The sequence below is a fragment of the Oncorhynchus kisutch genome, linkage group LG5 (genome assembly GCF_002021735.2).
Source record: "Oncorhynchus kisutch isolate 150728-3 linkage group LG5, Okis_V2, whole genome shotgun sequence".
NCBI classification, from domain to species: domain Eukaryota; kingdom Metazoa; phylum Chordata; class Actinopteri; order Salmoniformes; family Salmonidae; genus Oncorhynchus; species Oncorhynchus kisutch.
The window spans coordinates 58,231,807-58,240,945 of record NC_034178.2 but is presented as its reverse complement, the minus strand read 5'-3'; positions in this window follow the sequence as shown (position 1 = coordinate 58,240,945).

Here is a 9,139-nt window from a genome sequence, read left to right as displayed (position 1 = left end):
TTAGAATTCAAAGAGGAATGGCAGAATTATTTGGGTTTCAAATATTACTATAACATACCCTACTATGTGATGAAACCTCAAATATCAATTTAAATTGTATTTGTCACATGCGCCGAATACAACAGGTGTTGTAGACCTTACCGTGAAATGCTTACTAAAAAAAGTAAAGTGACTATGCATAAATAATAAACAGCTAGTAGCAGCAGAGTAAATCCCTCTAAAGACGAGGATTCCCGAGTGGCGCAATACAAGAGCCGTCTCTACAGTCCCTGGTTCGAATCCAGGCAGTATCCCATTGGGCTGCGGACAATTAGCCCAGCATCGTCCAGGTTTGGCCGGGGTAGGCCATCATTGTAAATAAGAATTTGCTCTTAACTGACTTGCCTAGTTAAATAAAAAAAATATTCACAATCTCTGTCAAAACGTGTCCTATATACGATACTGGTTTAAATTTTTTATTATCCATTTGCTTATTTCATCCTTTGACATTCACGTGGTGTACAGGTCTGATCATCATATGATCATTTATTTTGAGTGATACTCTTGTCTATTGTTTGTCTCAGGTGTAATTTGTGCAACGTTTCCAACAATACTTATTCCTGCGTACATGGACAGTAGGTGATGTGATATGTCTGCAATAAAGTAACCTTGAAAGCCCATTTTGTTTGAAGGCAGGTCAGTAACTGTTCAATTATCATAAATCCGCTAAACAAATTTCAGAGGCACGCAACAATTCAATCTCGAACAAGGTTACGACATTATTTGTAAATGTTCTTTTAAAAAAAAATTTTTACACACAATGAAAAATGCAGGTTTGACGTTCTTGAACACGCTGTGTTCTCGACTGCTACGGAAGTGCGGTGTTTTTCCGACAGTGTTATCATCAACCAAAGATTATGGATATGCTGACAAGATAGGTCTACATGTCTTTCAGCCCCAACAATGGGAACATAATAACAAATCATTTGTAGACTGCAAGAAACCTAAACATATATTTGACTAAAACATCATTTCAAACATTGCTTACATTTTTATATGATCATGTGTCTCTCTTATGAGTGTAAATACTTGGGAACAGATTTCCCAAATTAAAATCAACTGGAGTTGATTTCCTGGTGTTTTTACATTTGTTTTATCTCCAACAATGAACATGTAAAAAATCATTTGTATCATAATAATACAGTGTTTTTTTGCTCAGTAAATTTGAGGAGCCAAATAAAACCAACCGTGGGCCAAATTTTGCATGCGGGCCGCCAGCTGGGGAACCCTGTGCTACGCTATAGTCTCATGCCATGAATCTCGAGACAACTCTGACATAGGGTTTTTTCTCAAAGTTGCCGGGATGTCATGTGTCCTACTTATATCAGTACACTCGTAAAAACGTATATTTGATCAAATAAACCTCACGTAGCAAATAATCCATTCATTTTATCGTTGACCAAATTTGACACACTCATTGACCTCCATACCAAAACTCCTTGCTTGGTACGCCACCTGCTGGAGGGAGACAGATTTTCTGCTGAGTCTCTTCTTCTTCCTCTCTGCATCAACTTTGCAATTGGGCTACTTTGAAAACGAATGTGCGGGTGAAAATGTATTGTTTTTTTTTGGCTACTTCTAAATTGCACCGCTACCGCCATTTAATTTATCTTGTTTAAAAAAATATATATTTTAATTTCACTGTGACCTGATACTTCTCACGGTCAGGCAGTGATGCAGGCTATTGAGTACCAGGTGGACAAGGGGACTTTTATCAATATATTTACCTGTATTTACCCCCAAAATATGTAACGTTAATTAGCTGCTAATTTGGCTATCATAAATAACTACAAATGCCATGATGATCTGGGCGAGACTGCCGAATCGAGACAAAGGTAAGATTTTCTGGATTAAAGATCTAATATTAGCTAAATGTAGTAATGAATAAATTGGCTACATTTCTTTAAATATACAATTCTGTGAACTGTCTTGTGAAAATGTTAAATTGACACAATACCTGTTAGCAAAGGTGTCAGCTAGAAATGACATGCAGGAGCTTGCAGAGATTTATAGTTTTGCATGATGTCTATTTTGATGCTAATTGGCATTTTCGAATCTGAGAATAAATAGAGCCGAATATATTGATAAAAGTCACCTTGCTGATGAGTGGTTTGATGGTTTGAGGGAGTTGGAGGTTGGCCTTTCTGTGGTGAAGGGGATGTTCCTCCATGGTTACTCCCGAATCCTGTCAAATATTTGAAATTGTTATTTTATTGAACCTTTATTTAACTAGGCAAGCCCGTTATGAAGTAATATTTACAATGACGGCCTACCAAAAGGCAAAAGGACTTTTGATAGGACAAAACACACATCACGACAAGAAAGACAACACTACATAAAGAGACCTAAGACAACAACATAGCAAGGCAGCAACACATGACAACACAACATGACAACAACATGGTAGCAACACAATATGACAACAACATAGTAGCATCACAAAACATGATACAAACATTATTGGGAACAGACAACAGCACAAAGGGCAAGAAGGTAGAGACAACAATACATCACGCAGCCACAACTGTCAGTATGAGTGTCCATGATTGAGTCTTTGAATGAAGAGATTGAGATAAAACTGTCCAGTTTGAGTGTTTGCTGCAGCTCATTCCAGTCTCTAGCTGCAGCGAACTGAAAAGAGGAGCGACCCAGGGATGTGTGTGCTTAGGGGACCTTTAACAGAATGTGACTGGCAGAATGGGTGTTGTATGTGGAGGATGAGGGCTGTAATAGATATGTCAGAAACGGGGGAGTGAGGCCTAAGAGGGTTTTATAAGTAAGCATCAACCAGTGGGTCTTGCGACAGTTATACAGAGATGACCAGTTTACAGAAGAGTATAGAGTGCAGTGAAGTGTCCTATAAGGAGCATTGGTGGCAAATCTGATGGCGGAATGATAAAGATCATCTAGCTGTTCGAGAGCACTCTTACCTGCCGATCTATAAATTATGTCACCGTAATCTAGCATGGGTAGGATGGTAATCTGAATCAGGGTTAGTTTGGCAGCTGGGGTGAAAGAGGAGCGATTACAATAGAGGAAACCAAGGCTAGATTTAACTTTAGCCTGCAGCTTTGTTATGTGCTGAGAGATGGGCAGTGTACCATCTAGCCATACTCCCAAGTACTTGTATGAGGTTACTACCTCAAGCTCTAAACCCTCAGTGGTAGTAATCACACATGTGGGGAGAGGGGCATTCTTCTTACCAAACCACATTACCTTTGTTTTGGAGGTGTTCAGAACAAGGTTACGGGTAGAGAAAGCTTGTTGGACACTAAGAAAGCTTTGAACACAAAATCAGAGGGGCCTGCTGAGTATAAGACTATCATCTGAATATAAATGGATGAGAGAGCTTCCTACTGCCTGAGCTATGTTGTTGATGTAAATTGAGAAGAGCGTGGGGCCTAAGTTCGAGCCTTGGGGTACTCCCTTGGTGATAGGCAGTGGCTGAGACAGCAGATGTTCTGACTTTATACACTGCACTCTTTGGGAGAGGTAGTTAGCAAACCAGGCCAAAGACCCCTCAGAGACACCGATTCTTCTTCGCCAGTCCACAAGAATGGAATGGTCTACCGTATCAAAAGCTTTGGCCAAGACAATAAAAAAGCAGCACAACATTGCTTAGAATCAAGGGCAATGGTGACATTATTGAGGACCTTTAAGGTTGCAGTAACACATCCATAACCTGAGCGGAATCCAGATTGCACACCAGAGAGAATACTATGGACATCAAGAAAGCCAGTCAGTTGATTATTGACAAGTTTTTCCAACACTTTTGATAAACAGGGCAAAATAGAAATAGGTGTATAACAGTTAGGATCATCTTGAAGTCCCCTTTAAATAAAGGATGAACCATGGCTGCCTTCCAGAAAGGAGAGACAGGTTAAAAAGGTCAGAGACGGCCTTGGCGATGATGGGGGCAGCAACCTTAAAAAATAAAGGGTCTAAACCATCTGACCCAGATGTTTTTTTTTTGGTCAAGTTTCAGAAGCTCCTTTTGCACCTCGGACTCAGTGACTGCCTGCAGGGAGACACTGTGGCATGGCAGGGGAAAAAGAGGGAGAAGCATCAGGGATAGTCACATTAGAAGGGGTGGGAGATGAGGAAATGTTGGACGGGCAAGGAGGTATGGCTGATTCAAATAGGAATCCTGACCTAACGATGTGATTAAAGAGCTTAGCCATGTGCTTCTTATCAGTAATAACCACATTAAGGGACATGGGCAGCTGTGAGGAGGATGGTTTATTGATCTTGGACACACAGAGAGAGAACTGCTCCTTAAAGTAACTAACTTTGGCCTTCCGGATTGCCTGAGTGCACTTATTTCTTATTTGCCTGAACGAGACCCTGAGTATGCGTGTGCCGAGCCTTTCACCAAGAGCAATTCTTGAGGTGGAGTAACTCTGCTAGATCACGGTCGAACCAGGGGCTGAACCTGTTTTTAATTCTCGTTTTCTTTATGGGGGTGTGTTTGTTAACAATACCACTGAAAATATAAAAAAGAAGGTCCAAGCGTCTGTGACAGAGGGAATCAAGCCGATTCTATACCAATTTACAGAGGCCAGTTCATGAAGGAAGCCTTGATCATTCAAGTTTTTTACCAAGCGTCCATGACAAATCAGGACAGGTTGTTTCAATGAGCCATTAGGAACACAGACTGTAAAACAGTGATCACTAAGGCCATTACAGAAAACACCAGACTGATACCTATCAGGATTATCTGTGAGGATAACATCGAAGAGAGTAGCCACAGGAGCAGGCGTTTACATTCCTGAATATGATGTGCAGATATGTAGAAGACTAACAGATGAACTGTCAATACACTCAGTTGAACTGTTGGTGATAATAGTTGCCCTCCAGTGGGTGGAGGACGTACAACCTGTTAGAATTATAGTAGACTCAGATTCTCTGTCTGGATTGAATAGTTTATCATCTGGTAAATCTAATAGGAGTGACATACTATTAGAGGTATTTATGTTATAATGGAGAATTGAGAAAATGGGTATAGTAGTGAGATTCTGCTGGGTCCCAGCACATTTGTGTGTGGAAGGGAATGAAAATGTACACCAGTTAGCCAGAAAGGCTTTGAAACAAGATATAATTTATATTAATGTTCCACTGGGTAGAAGTGAGGCCAAATAATTTAAAATCAGAGCCATTTTGATAGATGTGTGGCAGAAGAGATGGGACTCTGATCCCAAGGTCTGGCATTTATTTGCCCTCCAAAGAAAGGTTGGTGGTGGACCAACATTCAAAGGTCAGATTAGAAAGGAAGAGGTGGTTGCTCGATTGCGCTTAGAACATTGTACATTGAATTCGTCATTACATCTGGTTGGCAAGCATGTGAATGGTTTGTGTCTGGGGTGTATGGTCGATGAAACAATGGAGCATGTGTTGTTATATTGTTGTAAGTATGTTGAAGAGAGGGAAAGATTGAAGTATAGGGTCATTGCGGTTGGGGTTGGGGGGATTTGGAAGGGATTTTGGGAAGCGTTAATAGGGCTGGGCCTCCCAAGTGGTACAGCGGTCTAAGGAACTGCATTGCAGACCTGGGTTCGATTCCAGGCTGTATCACAACCGGTCCCATAGGTTGGCACACAATTGGTCCAGCGTCGTCCGGGTTAGGTGAGGGCTTGGCCAGGGGGTGCTTTACTTGGCTCATCGTGCTCTAGCGACTCCTTGTGGCGAGCCGGGAGCCTGCAGGCCGACCTCGGTCACCAGTTGAACGGTGTTTCCTCCAACACATTGGTGCAGCTTGCTTCCGGGTTAAGAAGCGTTGTTTGGACGTATGACTCGACCTTCACCTCTCGAGCCCGTTGGTGATTTGCAGCGATGAGACAAGATCTAAATTGGGGAGAAAAAAGTGGTCTTTTTTCTTTTACAATTATAGACATAGAAGTTAGTAGAGCTCTTTTTTTATTTTCTAAGAAGTATATTCTTAGGTAGGAGGATTTAGAAATGTTGTAAACCGTGATTGACCATACACTCCAGCACAGTAGGTGGCGGCATGCACCTTTAATGTTGGTTGGCAGACTGCCATTATATCATAGAAGAAGAACCCTGAGTGGGAAAGAGTTTGATAGCAAATGGAGAAGAATTTAAGAAGTTTATACATGATTTAGATTTTTACCGGACCTGGCGTGTGTACAAGAAACAAGATTTAAATGTCAATTGGATTGTACTACCTGGGTTTATCGCCGTGAGAAGTGATAGAGCTGAGGGCTTAGGTGGTGGGTGTGCTAAATTTATCAAAGAAGGTGTAGCACATCGATTAATGGTTTCAAAGAACACGAATGTGTGGCTGTGGAGATTTGTTGAAAAAGGAAATATCACTTGTTTAATTACTATAATCCTTGTAAGCCCATCTCTGTATCTGAGACATAGTTGCCAAATCCAGGAAAGGTGCTAAGGAGACATGGTGTGGAAATTAATTCACTTAACAGCTTGTGGGGCAGCAATACCACAGATGCCAATGGTTTTGTGGTTGAAGATTTTATCAAGTGGGGGGGACTAGTTTATATAAATAATGGTCGGAGGACACGGTTAAATGTAACTAGAGGTACATCATCATGTTTAGATCTTACATTGGTGTCCTGCATCGCTGGTATATGTGAGTGGGAAGTGACAACAGAATCCACAATCGGCAGTGATCATTTTCACGTCACGTGAAACGTAAATACGTATGACAAGCAAACTGGGAACTTTTTTTATAACATTTTACACTTTGTGAACGGAAAGTTATAAATTGTCAATGTAAGGGTTGGTAGAACACTGCTGTAGCTGTGAATTTAGTCAAATTGGATGCTGCCTTGACTATTCCAATAATAGGGGGGTAGACTAAAGATATTTTCTTGGGGGACTGAAACATGTAATAAAGCCATCGATGAGCGTCATAACGTTTTTAAAACTTTGAAGAATAATTTGACATTTGATAGCATGATAGTCTTTCAGAGAGTGTTGTCTAGGACTCTCATTTTATTTATTTAACCAGGTAGGCTGCGACCTGGCCAAGATAAAGCAAAGCAGTTCGACACATACAACAACAGAGTTACACATGGGAATAAACAAACATACAATAAATAATACAGGAGAAAAATATATATACAGCATATGCAAATGAGGTAGGATAAGAGCTAAGGATAAACCGTTGGGTGGAGCGTGCAGAGATTGACAGGGAGGCTTTAGTCTGCAAAAACAACTTTACTAAGACAGAAAATAAATATATCAAAGAAATAACTTAAGTTTTGCTCGGTCTTTCTTAACTGGTGTCCGTCTCTCTCCCTTCTCTCCCGTGGTGTGCCATCGTGCTCCTTTTATTTAGCCTCCACGGCTGGTTGGCACTTTCCTGTAATTACCTCCACTTAGCTGTCCGTGTCGGGGTGCCCAGCTCCCGTATTCCCAGCAGAGGGAGCCAACGTCGCCTCACGTACCTCCCCTCTATTACCATCCCCCGGGGTAGACCTCCTGGGATACCACAATAGGCTATGGTGGCAAATTAATTACAATATAGCAATTAAACACTGGAATTGTAGGATGTGCAGAAGATGAATGTGCAAGTTGAGATGCTGGGGTGCAAAGGAGCAAGATAAATAAATAAATACAGTATGGGGATGGGGTAGTTGGATGGGCTGTTTACAGATGAACTATGTACAGGTGCAGTGATCTGTGAGCTGCTCTGGTGCTTAAAGCTAGTGAGGGAGGTAAGAGTTTCCAGCTTCAGATATTTTTGAAGTTCGTTCCATTCATTGGCAGCAGAGAACTGGAAGGAGAGGCGGCCAAAGGAAGAATTGGCTTTGGGGGTGACCAGTGAGATATACAGTGGGGCAAAAAAGTATTTAGTCAGCCACCACAATTGTGCAAGTTCTCCCACTTAAAAAGATGAGAGAGGCCTGTAATTTTCATCATAGGTACACTTCAACTATGACAGACGAAATGAGAGAAAAAATCCAGAAAATCACATTGTAGGATTTTTTATTAATTTATTTGCAAATTATGGTGGAAAATAAGTATTTGGTCCCCTACAAACAAGCAAGATTTTTGGCTCTCACAGACCTGTAACTTCTTCTTTAAGAGGCTCCTCTGTCCTCCACTCATTACCTGTATTAATGGCACCTGTTTGAACTTGTTATCAGTATAAAAGACACCTGTCCACAACCTCAAACAGTCACACTCCAAACTCCACTATGGCCAAGACCAAAGATCTGTCAAAGGACACCAGAAACAAAATTGTAGACCTGCACCAGGCTGGGAAGACTGAATCTGCAATAGGTAAGCAGCTTGGTTTGAAGAAATCAACTGTGGGAGCAATTACTGGAAATGGAAGACATACAAGACCACTGATAATCTCCCTCGAGCTGGGGCTCCACGCAAGATCTCACCCCGTGGGGTCAAAATGATCACAAGAAAGGTGAGCAAAAATCCCAGAACCACACGGGGGGACCTAGTGAATGACCTGCAGAGAGCTGGGACCAAAGTAACAAAGTCTACCATCAGTAACACACTACGCCGCCAGGGACTCAAATCCTGTAGTGCCAGACGTGTCCCCCTGCTTAAGCCAGTACATGTCCAGGCCCGTCTGAAGTTTGCTAGAGAGCATTTGGATGATCCAGAAGAAGATTGGGAGAATGTCATATGGTCAGATGAAACCAAAATATAACTTTTTGGTAAAAACTCAACTCGTCGTGTTTGGAGGACAAAGAATGCTGAGTTGCATCCAAAGAACACCATACCTACTGTGAAGCATGGGGGTGGAAACATCATGCTTTGGGGCTGTTTTTCTGCAAAGGGACCAGGACGACTGATCCGTGTAAAGGAAAGAATGAATGGGGCCATGTATCGTGAGATTTTGAGTGAAAACCTCCTTCCATCAGCAAGGGCATTGAAGATGACACGTGGCTGGGTCTTTCAGCACGACAATGAACCCAAACACACCTTCCGGGCAACGAAGGAGTGGCTTCGTAAGAAGCATTTCAAGGTCCTGGAGTGGCCTAGCCAGTCTCCAGATCTCAACCCCATAGAAAATCTTTGGAGGGAGTTGAAAGTCTGTGTTGCCCAGCAACAGCCCAAAAACATCACTGCTCTAGAGGAGATCTGCATGGAGGAA